The 17335-nt window shown below is 38.2% G+C and overlaps 1 protein-coding gene across 7 annotated transcripts in view; it reads right to left on the reverse strand.

The window, feature by feature from the left end:
* The window catches only part of TRAPPC9 (trafficking protein particle complex subunit 9), a 465357-nt gene that overhangs the window by 260887 nt on the left and 187135 nt on the right, over positions 1–17335 (reverse strand). The gene's annotated exons all lie outside the window — the stretch shown is intronic.

The following is a 17335-nucleotide window of genomic DNA, read 5'->3' on the forward strand; positions in this document are numbered from 1 at the left end:
TCAATGACAGTTATCCCAAGTCTTCGTAAAGCACCAGCACAGAGCTGCTAAAGGCACCGGACAGTTCATTTCACCACTTCTCATATCCTGAGTTACAACTTTACTGGAAATACTACCCCGTCCTGATGATAAAATGCACACCAAAAAAGGACTTTATATAAAGAAGAAAACTTCCTGCAAACGCCACCGTGCCTACTCCGGAGCCAGTGCTGCACACATCCATCCCTCGTTAAAATTAAGGAACCCCCCCAGTTTCAGAGAAGCAGCAGATGAAATTAAGAGGTGGGGAAGTCAGCAAGGGAGCGTTGCCTGCAGTGCTGCAGACCCCTGCCCCATGGAGGTCTGTCCCAGCCGTCCCCTACCCGCAGTGATGATGCCTAGCAGAGCTGATGTCCTCATCTCTTGTAAGAGGACGAGTATCTGAAGTGAAATTACATCTGTCATGCTCACCAAATAAAACAGGGTTAAAAGCAGATAGGGAATTAAAAGAAATGCAGCAATCTGGTACTGTAACTAGATTTCAGCTTCCATTAAATAAATAAAATATCGCTGCTGAGGTTGGAAGAATAAAAATCTAGAGATAGCCCTTATTCAATTATCTTTAGGAAGAAAGGATGTAACAGGAACACAAAAACTCTTCTTCGTGGCTAACTACCTATTTAAATAGTAGCGCCCACAGATGAGTTTGCAAGCTGTTTCAGTGATGAAGCTGAAAGGAGGCAGTCAGAGACCTTATTCAGTATTATGCTTCCTGCTCATTCTCCTTACTTTTAAAGGAGACAGTAGGGACACAGAGACACGCCAGATTACTATTACTTACTCAAAATGCTTCTATACATACATACATATATTTATATATATATAGTATGTGAATATATATATAGGTATGTGAATAGTCCCTCTATTGTCACTGACCTTAAATTTCAGGAAAAGGTACAAGTAAGGATGATACTACTGCTTCTCACTTTCAAGAGAAAATTAAAAAACAAAAACAAACAAAAAATCTTAACAAAAACAAACAAACAACAACAAAAAAGGATTCTACCATTGTACAATCTCAGTAAAACAGTTTTTATAACATCATGTTTCAGGAGTACATAATTCCACCCTAAATAAAAGTACTGCAGCAGATATTAGGAGTTTATTATTATTATTTATTATTAGCTGACATTAGTTCTTTTTTTTTTTTTTACTTTTACCCTATGCATGATGTAGAAAAATCCCTGGTTTTAGCTAGGCAGTCAAATGTGGTATATATCATATCAAAATTACAGCCAAATGCTTGACAGTTTTTGACTGGATCATGTATACAGGTAACGGTACCCTAGAAATTAATGTGTCAGAGGGACAGTCAGTTCTCCTTATCTTGATGTTTGACAGTCACCTCTTTTAATAAAAAACATCACTTTTTTATAGTAAAGAGGGAATATTCATTCTCTGCTTAGTACATCACATGCTGATGGTACTGTTATGTGCTCAAGGAGGTTTAAAGCATGTTAGTGTTCTTGTGTTACTCTGGAAGAGTTTAAGGCCGGGCTGGATGGGGCTTTGGGCAACCTGGGCTGGTGGGAGGTGTCCCTGCCCATGGCAGGGGGTTGGAACTGGATGATCCTTAAGGGTCCCTTCCAACCCAACCCATTCTATGTTCTATTCTATATAAAGAAAGGCAGAGTAGTGACACCCCAGTATACAATAAGATATGGGCTAAGAGGGACCTCAAGTATCAAATCTCTCGTGAAATTAATACATATGTATCACCAGCTGAACATGAGAAAGTAACCCAAATTAACATATATCTTGTGTTTACTTCTAAATATCTCAATGCTTTACAAGTGCCATCTATATTTCATACGTTATGATAAAATACAACTGTAAAACTAAGTAGCTCAAGCGACCCATAAGTAATGATCTCTCCTCTTGGCCTAAAACTGACTTCATAAAGAAAAAGGATTGCTTTAATATCTGAACTATGCAGAGCAAAAGATAAATTTTTCCATTAATCTTTGAAAGGTCAATTAAATTAAAAAATTTGCATTTAGAACTTAAATATTTATTTAAAATAATTGAAGAGGAGATGAAAGTCAAACTATAGTGCTGAAGTCTGTAAAATTCAACAGCTTATACTTATCTGATCCACAACATTTCAGATGATAAAAAGTTAAACTGGCAAAGAACAGTTCCTCTGTATATAATTTAATGTTTGAAAATAGAACAGTGTTAAGAGAGAGTTAGCTACATAAATCTTCTGTTTTAATGAGATTATTCTGTGCATGCTGCAAATCTCACTTTTCAATTCCTAACTCTGAATTTGAAAACCATAACCTGGAAATGAAGAGGCATAACAATTAGCTTCAACTTGCATCTTTTTTTTTTTTTTTCACTTGCCCATTTAAATGATTTGGATTTCTGTGGCAATCGCCACGCAGCAAAACTGTTAGGTACGTAATGAAATAAGAAATTTAGAATAACAATAATGGTAATAGCATGCTCTATAAATACACCAACTTCCAGAGGGGGCATTAGAGACTGATAATCGATAGCCATTTACTCAGTTAAGTAATCTAGAAAAGTGTAACCATGATAATGCTTAAAGACTGGGTTGAATATTCTTCCTTTTTTTTTTTTAATCAAATCTGAACTAAGCATGGATTGTCATCCTATCATTATCCAAAATAATATCATACTGTACCTCCTACATCTCTCACAGTGGAATATTAATAATCAGAGAAATACATTTCAAAAGGTGTATTTTCACATTCAGTCACTCATTTGTATAATTCAGTACTGCTGTTTTGGGGCAGAAGGCTTAAAAGAGAAGGTGTAAATTTAAAAGCATGTAATTTTGTGCCAGATAGAACGCATGAGACCAGAAAATTCTACAATTGCGCCCACTTCTCATTCCAGCTCCCTCTCTCCTCCCAGGAGATCAAGAAGATTGGCCACTCCAAAAAGTAAAGCAAAAAATACACTAGCATAAGGCAAGTATCTGTAATGTTTAGAGCATCTTTTCCCTGTAGCCTGAAGCAGAGGAGAGTTTTGCAGTACTGCAGAGTACAGGTACTCACCTGCTCCGAGCTTTGTCTTCCTACCAGCACTGCACAAACCTAGCAATAAGGAACAAGGGACAAAAATGCCAGGTGTCTCTCCTTCTGGAACACCTCAAAGAAACCAGCAACACTGGTAAGAAGTACTGTGAGCAGGAATCACCAGCAGATCACTTCACAGCCTGCTTTCTGCCCTGTCCCCACACTGATGGTTGTTGCTGGTCCCAGGGCATAGCACAGGTACACGGTGGTGTAGGACCTGTGCAGGACACCAAGACATTCGGAGGAGTCTCGGGGCCACCTGCACATGATGTAACTGGATCATCAACTCACTTTCTCTTCAGAGAAAAGGCTTAAAAGTTCCCAGCAAGTCACACAACAGCCGGCATTATTCCTCTTCTAAAGGAACGTGACCATAACACATTGCACACCTGAAAGGTCGTCTTCAGAGAAGATACTGAGACGCCAGTCAAAACCAAACTCCGAGAGAAACCGAGTGCTCAGAACACCAGAAAACCGATAGAGAAATCACTCACACATGAAGCAGTCCGTCTCAGTGACACATAAGAGGAAATGAAATGATGCATGGCTTTACATGCCAGATTTTCATAAAGGAACTGATTCAAACATTTGTGGGGTAAAGTGATAGGATGCATGAATGCTCAGCATGCAAGTGTACACATTTTGACGTGGACTATCACTTCAAGATACAACTAGACTCCACATTTATAGTAAATTATTCATTTATATTCAACTCTCGTCTTTTTTTTATTAATATACAAAGCTATCATTTGCCCTTTTTCGCAGAGCATTGCAATAAAAGTTCACCTTGGGATGATTTGCTCTGATAACCAAATTCTTTTCCAAGTCTGTTTTTCCCAAGCCATTTCCCTTTACAGATCTATAACCTGCATACTTCGATCACAGGCGTGGCCTGCACATTTTCAGGATTTCTTACAAACCAACAACAGCTCTTCAGAGCACTCCTCTGTTAGCTCCTTGAAGACTCTTCTAAGCAAGGCAGCCCAGACTATGGACTTCAAAATGTTTCTTTTGCCACAGCCTCGTTGATTCTTTTGATACATAAAGGAGTTGTACCGATTTTATTAAAGACTCTCAGGTTCCAGAAACAAGTCTCCTGGTGACACCATCCTTACACTAGCCTGCCAAAAAGAAAAGTTGGACAAATCAGCACATACCCAGTTTCGGAATACAAACCACCAGTACTATAGAGAACATCTCACACTGTAGGTCTATGAGTTTTGACCTACAGAGCTTATTTTATAACTACTGCCAGGTTCTATGATCACAAAATCCCTAAATCTTACTTCCCCACGAATAAGTTTCACCTGGGTAGATCTGCAAGCCATGGCAGCCAATTGCTCAGCACTATTAAAAGCATGCCCATCTCCCTCTCTCACACACACTTTGCACATGAACGGTATTTTTCCACCAGAAAACAATGCATATATCAGAATTTCCTTCCACGTTTCCTCCCCCAGAAACACCTACGCATGCATTTAGAAGCAGGCTTCGAAGGAAGGCTATTTTCAAAAAATAACATCAACCGCTGAGCACTGCAACAGCCTGGAAGACCGCACTGGCCTTACCAAGTCTTGTCAACACTTAAATCCTTAATGAATGCTTATGTCAGAGCCTCAAAGCGCTTCCCCTCTGCCCAGCAGTTAAGGTTTTATAAGGCAAGGCGCCGCTTCTATTGCTAATATCGCTCAGCCTCAAGCAGCCCTGGATCCAGAGCTGGGATTGTCTTCCCTTGTATCTCAACATGTTGGTATCGAGCTGCCTTTGAGCATTTTGCCCCACACGTTGCTGTGTGGTACAAGTCACCTGATTTGCCTTATTAGCACCTCAGAAAATGAGCACAGATCTGAAGATCTTTGTTATTTTAGCCCAAACTCAACCAGTGTGAGTTCCTATTGGGAAATCGCCGCATCCCATCAAACCGCCCGGCCGGGTGCCCTCTGATCCAGGGAGCCGTGAGCTGCAGCCCCCAAGGGAAAGGGCAGCGACACCAATGTTTGGGACCATTTGCAGGTGCACACATTTCTTAGATAACAACAGATTTCTTCACTAAGGAATTGGAGGGAATGGAAAGCACAACTTCGAAGTCGAGAACGGTCAAGTCGTGGTGTTGGATGTGAGGGCCCTTCAGGTTCGACGGACGTCACAGAATCACGGAATCATCTAGGTTGGAAGAGACCTCCAAGATCACCGAGTCCAACCTCTGACCTAACACTAACAAGTCCTCCACTAAACCATATCACTAAGCTCTACATCTAAACATCTTTTAAAGACCTCCAGGGATGGTGACTGAACCACTTCCCTGGGCAGCCCATTCCAATGCCTAACAACCCTTTCAGTAAAGAAGTTATTCCTAATATCCAACCTAAGGAAGAACTTCTTTACGTCCAGAGCGTCCATGTTACCATGGCCAGCGCAGTGCCCTTCAATGAGGAACAATTCCAAATTTGAAACAAAAGACCAAAAAAATTTCAACTAAAAGTTCATTAGAAGGCATCATTTTATGTACACTATTAAGCTTTTTCAAAAATTTAATTAGTTTTTAAGAGAAAGTATTCTTCCTAAACTGAGGAATACAGTATCGGGATTAAGAAATAATGGAGTTTTCCATCTAAGTATTTCATTCATGTCCATTTCAACTTATTTTTCAAAAACGACTAGCTTTAAATATGTATATTTTTAGGTTAATCTTTTCAATGTTTCATAAACTGAAAAAGAATTATTTCAAGTAAAAATAATCTTGGTGTTATTTAGAAGTTTTGGTAACATTTTAAAAATTATGTAAATGTTGAAGTAATTTTTTTTTCAGCATTACTTTTCACCTAGAAGTTTACAAAGTCTTTTCATTTGTCTAATCTTAATTTTATGAACTAAGAACACATTCTAATCAAAATTACATGAATCTCTGTTTCTTTGTAATATTCCTTTACAGACGATAAAAGCTGAGAAGCAGATGTTATTTAAATTTCTTCAAGAGATTTTTCCTTTAAAAAAAAAAAAAAAGGCAAACTGCAAGGTAAAATTCGAAGGTTTTGAAACAGAAAAAAATGACTGAAGATCGCTTTTATGGAAAGTGCATATACTTTCCCCTTGTTGACAAGATTTTGCTGAATATAATAAAAACATATGGAGGCATATCTAGATTCAGGCATCAATTTGAAACTAAATCCCAGTTCAGGAATCATAGTCTCATCTTACATGTTCAGAAAAAAAATATATATATATATTATTGTTTTCAATTCTTTTCAATTGGAGGGCTGAAATTCACTTGTGTATATATATACAACCAACATTTTTATTTCTTAAACCATCATGTCCCACCTTGCTCCCCCATCCTGTAAAGAAGCCAAAAACACCAAATACATAGAAGGCCACAGACACTCACACACACAATGTTAGGACAAATAAATAAATGAAAAATATAAATTTATCCCCATCTACCAACAACCATTTAACATAGCAAATCCCAAAACACCAGGCCAGTACTACCAGACCAACTGTACCCCAGAATTGTGTAGTTTTTCGAACCTTCCCATTCACAGCTGAGAAGTCCTGACACTTCTGATGCACTAATTTACCCTCAGTTACTCAATTATACAGTTTATATGTATATATAATTAAAATTGGGTTTATATATACTATACTAAGTGTCTAATACTGTAAACAAACACAGCGTTCAGCACCATTTAGATTTAGCATTTGCTTTTCACTGGGTGACTACACGTAAGAACTGCCCCATTATTATAAGTAAAAGCGTGCCCAAGCCTGCCATTCAGATGCAGCATTGCATGGAAATTGCTTGGAAATTTGCCCTCTATCCTCTTGGAAAATAGTAAATATGGATAATACTGGTATATAAAAAATGTGTGAAATATTACATAATCTCCTTTGTTCTGAAAGCAAGTTCTTTATACAAAGCTTTCTATACAGAGGATTTCCTTTTTTATTGCTTACTATTCCCCATTTTGCTTCTCCCATACAACTAGAAAGGAGATGCCATCAAGCAGTAAATTGAGGAAGAAAGCTGCAGAGATTTTTTATTCCCATTTATTCCCATTGAGCCTCCCTCAGGGATATACAAATTGGAAATTGCTAAATTATCATCTAATAGGCAGAAACAACGTAGGCGAGACCAATTAAGTAAAAGGCAGAAAGTTGTATTACACATGTAATTAAATGAAATTCTTTGACTAGACTACATTAGAATAATATCCCAAAAAGGACAAAAATTCACTTTAATCAGCACATGACACATTGTACGACATGTCACTAAAATAGCACATTAAGAGTTTTGGCATTACTAAAAAAAAAGCAGTTTTCTTAATTGTAAATCAAGTTACTTCCAGGTGTTAGGAAATGTGCTAAATGGCAGCCTCCATTCCTATATATCCCAGACTCTAATGATGAATAATTGAGTATAAAGTCATAAAAGAGGAGGTTTGTTCTTGGTTTTTTTTGTTTTTTTTTTTTGGTTTGTTTGTTTTTATTTATTATTATTATTATTAATTTTTTATTTTTATTTTTATTTCCTAGCTATTATATTGTTCAATTAGCTATCTACACACATTTTGTCGGTCGGACCGTTCTCTTGCAGAAGCCCATACACCGACACAGAATGCAGGAAATCACTAAATCAAATCACCACCGTAACTGCAGGCTGTAATGTGAGTGACAATAAAAAGGGATGATAGTTTTGGCTCGTAATCACAAACGCCATCAAAACGAGTAACACTGGGAGGGGAGGGGGGAAACCAACAGTGCAATCAATTCTCATTTGCAAGGCTTTGGGCTCTTCCTCTCGAGCCATTCTCAGAGCTGAGCAAACTAATACCCGCTGCTCCGTCCTCTCATGCTACTGCACAGGTACTTTGTCCAGCCCTTCGCAGATATTTCAGGAGTTGGAATCCAGCTTGGGATCAAAACATACTCCAGAGGGCCATACGAGTGAATCTCCAGGGTTAGGGAAGCCAGAGGAAGAGGAGAAGCAACACTTACTTTTTCCCATGGTGTTTTCCCAACCTCTCTCTTCCTGAAAATTGTCTCAACCTGTCAAAAACTATGGCATCATCACTCCATTTTGAGAACAATCCAGTAGGATTTAGTTGATTTAAGCCAGTAATTGTTTATAAAACTGATAATCATGATTTCAGATGTGGATTAACACCTCTAAGCACAAATTGCTTTTTTGGAACTAAATTAATTCTGTAATCCCTCTGCAAATGAGTGGGCAAATGCTTTCAGAAACCTGGGACAGCCTCCATACCATAAAATCAGTATTTTCCTTCAAGTAATTCCCAGTAACTCACTCTCTCTCTTTTTATATTTCTTCAGACAATACCGTTTTAATAGCAAATCTGTGACCTTCTGTCCTGAGAAAGTTCTTGTCCAATTGGAATTCATTTGCCTAGCAGGCTTAGAAACCCTGATTAAATCATTACCATTATTTCGTTACTGGAAACGCCAAACCATTTATTGAACATTTTTTAAATGTACATAAACTAACCTGGAAGAGTTGGAATGGAAATAATGCGATTTGCTTTCTCAATTGAAATGGAAATGCAGAAACAGCATAGCCACATGGTTTACAAAAAAAAAAAAAGAAAAAAAAAGAAAAAAAAACTCTTTATATCACAAGAAGAAACAGCTTACTTTAAAAAAATCTAATATTTTTTAAATGTTACTTATTTGTATAAATCAGTGCTTGTGTACAAAGGCTCAAAAGTAAATGAGTTTGTGTAGTTGACGGCAGTCCTGAAACAGCAAGCAGTGATACTAAAGACAAAAACCAGGGCTTGTTTTGGTGAGCATGTATTCAGAACAAGCAGTACAGGCGAAACCAACTGTCTAATGTCACTGTGTGCTTGAAAATATCATTGTACAGGAGTCCAGCCTGCACACACTCCCAGATAATAGACAAGAAACTCTTTTTCGAAATTACAGAAGACCAGCTCTTTCCAGAAAAGGAGACCTAACATAAAAATACAAGAGTGAATACAAGAAAGAAGTGGACTTGAACACACAGAATAGCCTGGGAAACAAACAGCGAGGAGCACTGACGTAAGCATGCTCCTCATCTAGATATAAATTCCATGATTAAGCCTGTGTATATGCAGTTATTGCCTGTTAACTGCCCTTTTGTTGTCATCATTTTATCAGGGCTTGTAAATCACTCCCGAAGTTTCCTTCGTGCAGTTCTCCATTTCAAACTGAAGAGGTCACAAGTCTGAATATTCCTTAGTAAATCCCATCCTCCTCGAGTCACTGTGCGTTCAGAAGGAATATAAGCAACAGCTGAAACAAGCTGCTAGTGATGGCCACCTTAAAATAAGCTTTCCATCAACAGACTCATGGGGAAAAAAAGGGAAATCCTGGTAAAGTATGATACAATATTGTGCGTGATGCCTTTGGGCATGGCAGAGCTGCTGTAGGGTGAGATTGGGTAAAGGCTCCTCATGATTAATATAAACCACGTTATTAATAAGTATTTTAGAGCATTATTTGTACAACATAGCACAGACCATTATTTAAGCCCACGGATACTTTTAAAAACATCTCAATGACTTAAGACAAACTTCATTTTCTAAGTTTACTTTAGTAGTTACAGGTAGAAATTCAAATGAAAAACTACAGGACTTCAGCTTCCGACTTCAAGCATGGTGCATGTGCTCTCCTATCATTAAATGAATGTTTCTGAACTTCTTAACTTTTAGCTTTAGAAGCTCAGTAATTTTCATTTTATGTACTTTGTTTCTTCCTTGCAGTGAATAATGAGTAGTGTACAATGTATCATGTAATGCCCAGGAAAAGTGAATTCAGGAGGGGAAACGCAACTAAATAGTTGCATTCATGTTCTGGTCCAGAACAGTGAGATCTAAACAAGAAACTAAAAGGTCAACACTTACAACCATAATGGTTAAAAAAAAAAAAAATTTGCAAGTGCATTGAAGTTTTTAATTATATGTTCTTTGCTGCAAAAAGAAAGTAATATTTATAAAATATTCACTACATCTGCATGTGCTACTGCATTCTTTTACTCCCATGTCTTCCAAAGTTCAGAAGACCGAATAATGCACTTTCTTTTCTAAGGCTGAAAATGTTTATTGTTTCATGATTTTTATTGTCATAAACCTTTCATTAAAAAAAGAGATTATTCTGTTGTGTGATGGCTTTAGGAGATGCAGCTTCAGCGATCTCAAGATGCAACAACATTCTGTGTTTCGCTGTATCCTCCTTATTTCAGTGAAGAAGCAATCTATTCTCCATCTCAGTTGTATTAATAGCTGATTTTTTGTAACAGGTAAGTTTTCTCAGCAATAGAGACAAATCTTCAGACAGAACCTTAGCCCTGTCTATAAATCCTCATTACCTAAACTAAGTTAACCTGGGGGATAATAATCCTTTGTTTAATGTGCACTTATATTCTAAAAAATTATCCTGTTTTTTGGGGGGTCAGTAACTCCAAATCATATTTTAGTTTATTGTTTAATTCCCCCCTTCCACTCTTCTAATCCCCAACACGCAGATTATTAATGTTCATAATCTTTGTCCCATTCATCACTATCACTAACAAGCTTTTTCAAAGTCTCTGCTATGCTTGGAAGAGACTGAAGTGCAAAGGAAGGTCAGAATTTGGCCAAGTAATTAGAATTCAGTTAACATTTCTGTAGATTAATATACGGTCCAGACAATAATGAAACCCTTTATCATGCTCTTCCACTCCAGTGGCTAAATAGTGTTAAATATTAACAGATATGGAAAAGGAAGATTATTCACCAAAAATTGGAAGCTCTTTTATGATGTCTTGCTCCGCTTGAGTATTTATGTAGTGGTTGCGCTCACCTTCATGACGTGGGATACTTTTTTTAGCCTTGGCCTTATCAGCTCGCTGCTGCCTTGAACCATTCACCTGCTCCTTGAAAATGGCCCAAAAAGGACGGCGTGCTTCCCTCACCTCCTTGAGTTTCCCTCAATGTCCAGACTCACTTCAACATCAAAAATGAGACTGATAAAAGGAAAACATCAGCTGACTTTTTAACCTGCAGGTCTTAAAGAGTTTGCAATCAACTCCATGTTAAATTAGTCTCTGGCCTTTCCACCACCCTTGAGAAGAGACAAATTTTGTCTTTTCCTGCCATCAATGAACATATGTCTAGCTGGTTTAGGGTAACCCCACTGTAGTGCAGTGAGGTACTCAGTTAAGTGCAGACATGCTCCCTAGACCACAGATGTTTGACCTAAGCTTTGGGACAATTTTATAACTCAAAAAAACAAGCAGCACTTGGAAACATAATGATTATAATATGAATATAATTACAATTCAATGCCTTCTTCCTAAGATATGTTCAGTAAGATATGGAACTGGGGAAAAGCATCCACTGTTAGTTACAACCAGTGACTTAGGAACACACATCATCTGATCTGGGTGAGCGCAGCACCCACTGCAGAGTCACATCTCTTGTTCGTACCCAACACAAATGAAATTCCTGGCATGTTCGGTGCTGAAAATTGACTGAAAGAAATTATCTTTGATGTTGCTCTTTATTCAGAAGTCAGACATGATAGACTACTCAAATCGAAACCCTTTGTGCATCGTTTTACGCTAATTTCCTGACTACATATCACACAGCCCCATTAGTAAGCATCAGCACCTGCAACACGAGCACTGCTGATATAAACGAAGCCCAGAGCTCCGGTGCACTTACACGCATCCGAGACTTCGTGCCCCAGCCGGGACCAGACATAACAGGGCAGGGGCTGAAGATGAAAGGCTGCTCTCCATAGATGCTGGCCACATCTCATCAGACAAAAAGCATGGCTCAAATTAACTCTAGTGAGCGAAATAGCTGCACAATCATCTCTAGGCATCTTTGTACCTCTTTGGAAATGACAAAAAATAGCTCTACTTTACTGGAAGCGTACACATCTACGGGTACACAGAACCCCAGGAAAGGCCTTAAAGCTCCTGAGAATCCAGGCTTGGCATCCTTTCACTGACAGCACTCTTGACCTGTAACAAATTGATTTTTAAATAAACATATGTAAAATATGAAAAGCACACCCCTGGAAGATGGACAGAAGCAAAATCGTTTTCCTCATGAAATGACAGAATTCTATTTCAGCTGTAGTTACCATATTTAATTTGAACCACAAAAGCTGTTCTCCATTTTCCGAATTTCAAAATGTTTGTCCTCTATTTCTCTTTATTGTCAGAAAACAGCTGCTGTAAAGCTCCACTCTTCTAAAATCAGAGGAAAGCTAGTGGGGAAGGCATTTAGTAGTGTTTCTAAGCAGGCTTGCATGAGGAATGATCCTAAAAAATACGGAGAAAGGTGGGTGGGCAGAGAAGTCATTCTTACTGGCAAGGGAACTACAGGTGGGAAGTACTTCAGAATAAGGAAACCTCTACTGCTCTCCGCACAGATGTCTGAACTCCCATCACTCTAAACAGAAAAGACAAAGAGTGGGCCCTTCATGAAGATCTGGGATGCCATGAGGATGATAATTATTGGCGTCTATCAATAACTGCAGGCAAAGCAGGCAAGGGAGATTCAATTCCCCTCCCTTGTCATGATAAAGCTCCTCTCTGGAGCTCGATTAAGGCATCCCAGAACAAACAACAGCTCTGTAAAGCCAGTTCAAGCCTCAAAGGCACCCTCTGAGCACAGGGAACTGCGTTCCCCTGTTCTCCAGCTCTTCCACAGCATGGTTCCTTGCCAACAGAGCACTTTATCTCTTAAGCTTCTGAGAAAATAGTATCTGAGCTGCAAGACAGGCTCATCGCCTCAGCCTGTGACAAGTAATGACAAAGGTTGCCTTAATTCAGCACACGGACTGTAACAGTGGGTATATCCAACAGCTTGTCACGGATGGGAGTAATGCCAGGCATCTCAGGGGGGCAGACGGATCACATACCTCTATTAAGGTAGCTGCAGTACCAACAAGAAGTTGCCAAGATTTTCCTGGGATGGCCTGGACGCTTGAATGCTGTGGAGGCTCCAGAAAAGACAAATTTCCCTGGAACTGTGCAACGTGTGGCTCACTGATGAACGCCAGGGCCCGACAGAGGCTTGCAGTAAGGGATCAAGGGCTGAAATGCTCGTGGCCTTGGGCACAACCAGAGCAGATGCTGTGGCTATTAGGCAACAGAGGACGTAATTCTGCTATTCATGACAGCGTACAAACCAATGATCCTTCTCTAGATGGAACAGTCAGTATTCTGAAGCTGTTTTTTCTGTTTTCAGTAGAAAAGAGGAAATCAAGAAAATAAAACCTACGTGCTGCACGATCAGACATCAAAAATCGAGATTTACTCAAGTGGAAGAAACAGGTTGAAAGAAGTGAGACCCTCAAAGCCCAGTCGCTTCAAAGTCCCCATCCAAAATTGAAAATTGCCTATTAGTGTTTTGTGCAAAGAACTATGCTGAAAGTGATGGCAAGGAAACCTACAAAATGCAACTGAAATGTTATGCTAAAAGTGACACAGGTGGATGAAGCCTCCTTCAGGAGGTACAAACAAATTTTAAGTGCTTTAATTCATTCCTGATGTACAGAACTTGAAGTATTTGCTGACAAGCTATTGGAAATGCACAGATCCTTGTTGGAAAGTGTACGTGGTGCAACCACTCAAAGAAAAAAAAAAGTTTTTTAACAAAAAAGTACATCAAAAGCAAACAGTACACAAAGAGAACAGACATAGTTGCTATATAGCACTATTTCCATGGCCAGGTTTCATTAGCAGAAAAATACCAGAGGATCTTAGACTTTGATCAAATAACATGTGCAGAAGAAGCAAGCTATTTGATGAGATTCCAAGACAAGCTTCTCTCATTCCATCAAGGCAAAAAAAATATATATATATATATATATATACACATAAATATATATAATAAGACAAAATGCAAGTCATTGCATGGTGAAGCTGCTATTGAGTTCCACTACCCAACACATCAATCTTTCCCTGGGCTAAGTTTTAACTGTGAATTTATTTAATACTGTAGTGTTTAATGTGGGGATAATAAAGATATCTTTTTTTTTTTCCTGGTTTAAGTTGCTGATCTGTTCATTCCAATTTTAAGCTATTTAAAGAATAGCTGTGGGTTTAGCTTTATCTTGAAATTGTAGATATTTCTGAAAACGAATGCAATGTCAGCAATGAATATCCATTAAAACAGGAAAAGCTGGTATAAAGAAGACTCACAGTACAAGCCATACCTGTCCTTTTTAAGGCAGAAATCCACACAGCCAGAGCAAAGCAGCCAGAAACCACTTCCCAGAAAAGCCAAGCATACAGTTGTATTGAATCATTAAGCCAGCATAGGGCTTAAAAGGATAAGTCTCAGCTTTTAAGTGCAAAACAGAATTCAACTTTAACTACTGAGCCATGACCACCGCCTCTTTAACAATGCTATAAAAAGCTACCTGGCTTTTCAAATTTTAAAAAGTCAGTGTCACATAAATATGCTCACAAATGGTCTAAAAAAAACTTTAAGCTGCCTAGCCACAAGGTCAAAGTAGAAAATTATGCTCCAAACCACAAAGAACTGAGGCTCTACAAAGAGTTCTCAGTAAAGAAAATACTATTGACAGAAGTGAAGGTGTTGCCAGCAGCTCACAGCTATTTCTATACGGTTCTTCAGCATCAATTTATGTTGAGCTATCCTCAGGCTAAAATGACTTGAGATGTAGGAAGTAAGCCCAAATATACAGTTCTCACCAACGAACCACTTAACAGGTGTTCAGAGCATACTTACTTGAACTTTCATTGAAATTAAACTCTGGTGTGTGTCCTTTCTGTTCTTTATTAATTATGTACTAAAGGAGAATAAAGACAGATGTATTTGAGCTGCATTAAGGAGTCATTTTCAACAACTCAGCGTAGTCCAGCGTGCCCCATCACTATGAATGCAGATAGCATGAACTATGTTGACCACACTACACCAGAAACCTTGTCCATGTGGGTTTTCTAATGATTCTTGCCCAAATCCTGGTTAACTTGCAATGCACATGTCTGCTACACCTCAATCCACACTGCTACTTACTAGGAAACCAAACAAAATTTCACTTTTCCATGGAGAGAAGACCTTGGTGAAAGTCAAATCAGCCTTAGCACACAACAGCCTATACTCTCACATACTTCACGTTTCTCAGAGTTAAAAAGTATAATGGAAATAGCAACAATGACTGGGGCTCACATTTCCTTGAGGTTTTTTCTTGGTTTTGGCTTTGGTAGGTCTACACCTGGTAGAATATCATATCACAAGACAGAAAGCTCCTATTTGTAGCCCTTAAGGAACAGTCTTAGACTATCAATATCACTCTGAACAGCAGTGAAGTGATTCACTGATATGACAATTTAGGGACTTCAATGATTCCACATCGAGTTGACTTTACCTAACTTGCAAAAGATGAAAGATGAAAAGAGATGAGAAGACGAAGCCAACCCTCCTGGGATCTGAACCTCTGGTTTAAGGAGCGTAAATATTTCAAATCTGATGTTTCAGGCATTTGCCCAACACGTCCAGTTATACTTCTTTTTCTTACTGTGCTCTTCTTAAATACTAATGTTTTCCCTAGAAATTGGTACAGAAGGTATTTGATTACCAAACAAAGACGGCATAGGCTGCAACAAAGCCATAAGAAATACTGTAGCCTGTCAAAGGTGATGAGTGCCTCTGATTATTCTTTGCTGCATTCCCTGGGGTCAGCATTTCATTAAATAGCAATGCTCTCTTTTAAAAATAGATTCACCACCATGGCGTCCTGAGGTTCTTTCGTGTTTTTAGCTAAAACTATTGAGCAGAAAGCCTACTTTCCTCAACAGTTCTATTTGATTTTCAGTTTCACTGTTACTGATAAGATTTATTAAGTTTGGGTAATACAACCTAAAAGAAGTCATGAGCACTAAAACAGCTTCTTTCCCCCTGTTTTAAGAATCTCTTTTCAACTGGACAGATGAATAGCTTCCTGGGAGAAATTATGAAACGCTTTAAAAATCATGTATTACATTAAATGAGAGGAACTTGGCGGGTACAACTTTGAAGAAAGACAATGCAGTCAAACATCGATGCATGTCAAAATAAATTAGTTTTTTTGCTGTAAGATAACAAAATTCTTCCAGCACATTTCAGGGAAGAAAGCGTCTGCAGCACCCACCTAATAACACCTGATACAAATTATTACTTTTTCGTTACTGGTCAGGATAGTGTTTCAAGGAAAATGCCTGACTCTTTATTAAAAATATGAAAATTCATATATTTACGTGGGTGGAAATCTTAACAAAATATTGAAAAGAGCAAATACACTTTCAAATAAATCTATTTTCTTGATTCAATAGAGATAAATGGCTTCTGCTCTGTAGAATACTTATCTAATTAGGGACAAGAGCAAGAAAGCTGAATTGATTTACCACTAGCTGAAACTCAGAAAGAAACTCTTTCCAAAAGATGTCAAATTTCCATTTGTTTTCTTCATTGGGAAAAGACTCATCAAACATCAGGTGAGATCAAAGCGATGCTACCAGGAGTCAGGACAAAGGAAAAATTTAAACAATATCGCCTCTGAGAAGAAAATGTAAGTTGCAGCACCCCGCAGACAAGCTTTAAAGCACTTTCCAACTGCAGCTGAATTACCTATACAGAAAACATTGTCCGAATTCCCCGGTGCTTCCTGCAAGTCAAGATGTTCTTCTAAGTTGGAAACTTTAACTGAAATGTGAATAACTCCCTGCAAATAGTTTTGAGATGACTATCATTACATTCATGATAAGGAGATACTCGGTCATGTTCTAATGAGAGGCTCTTAAAAACATGATATCTATAACTAGACCTATAAAAAATAAGATCTGTATCAAGGACTAGGAAAAAAAAGGAATGAGGTTTGAGCTGGTATCTCAAATCAACAACCAATTTTTCATTTTTTCATTGAAAATAATAAAAAAGCACCAAAATAAAGGAAACCACATTGCAAAAAGTGCAGTATTTTGTATTCCTTCTCTAATGTAAATACAGTGGGATTTTGAAATTAAGACCTATTGCACTACTATTTCCCAAGATGCAAAAATGTGTGCTTCTGTGGATCCACTGCATCCTATGTGTTTGGAGAAAATCCTTAAGCAACAGGTTCAGTTTAAACTCCTAGAGGAAAAAAAACAATAAGCAGATATGAACATTACTCTTTTCCTTAACCTAATTAAAACCTATTGCTGGAAAAATTCTTCAGGGGCATGGAGTCCAGCTTCCAGCTGCAAAAAC

This window comes from Cygnus olor, chromosome 2 (genome assembly GCF_009769625.2).
Source record: "Cygnus olor isolate bCygOlo1 chromosome 2, bCygOlo1.pri.v2, whole genome shotgun sequence".
NCBI classification, from domain to species: Eukaryota; Metazoa; Chordata; class Aves; order Anseriformes; family Anatidae; genus Cygnus; species Cygnus olor.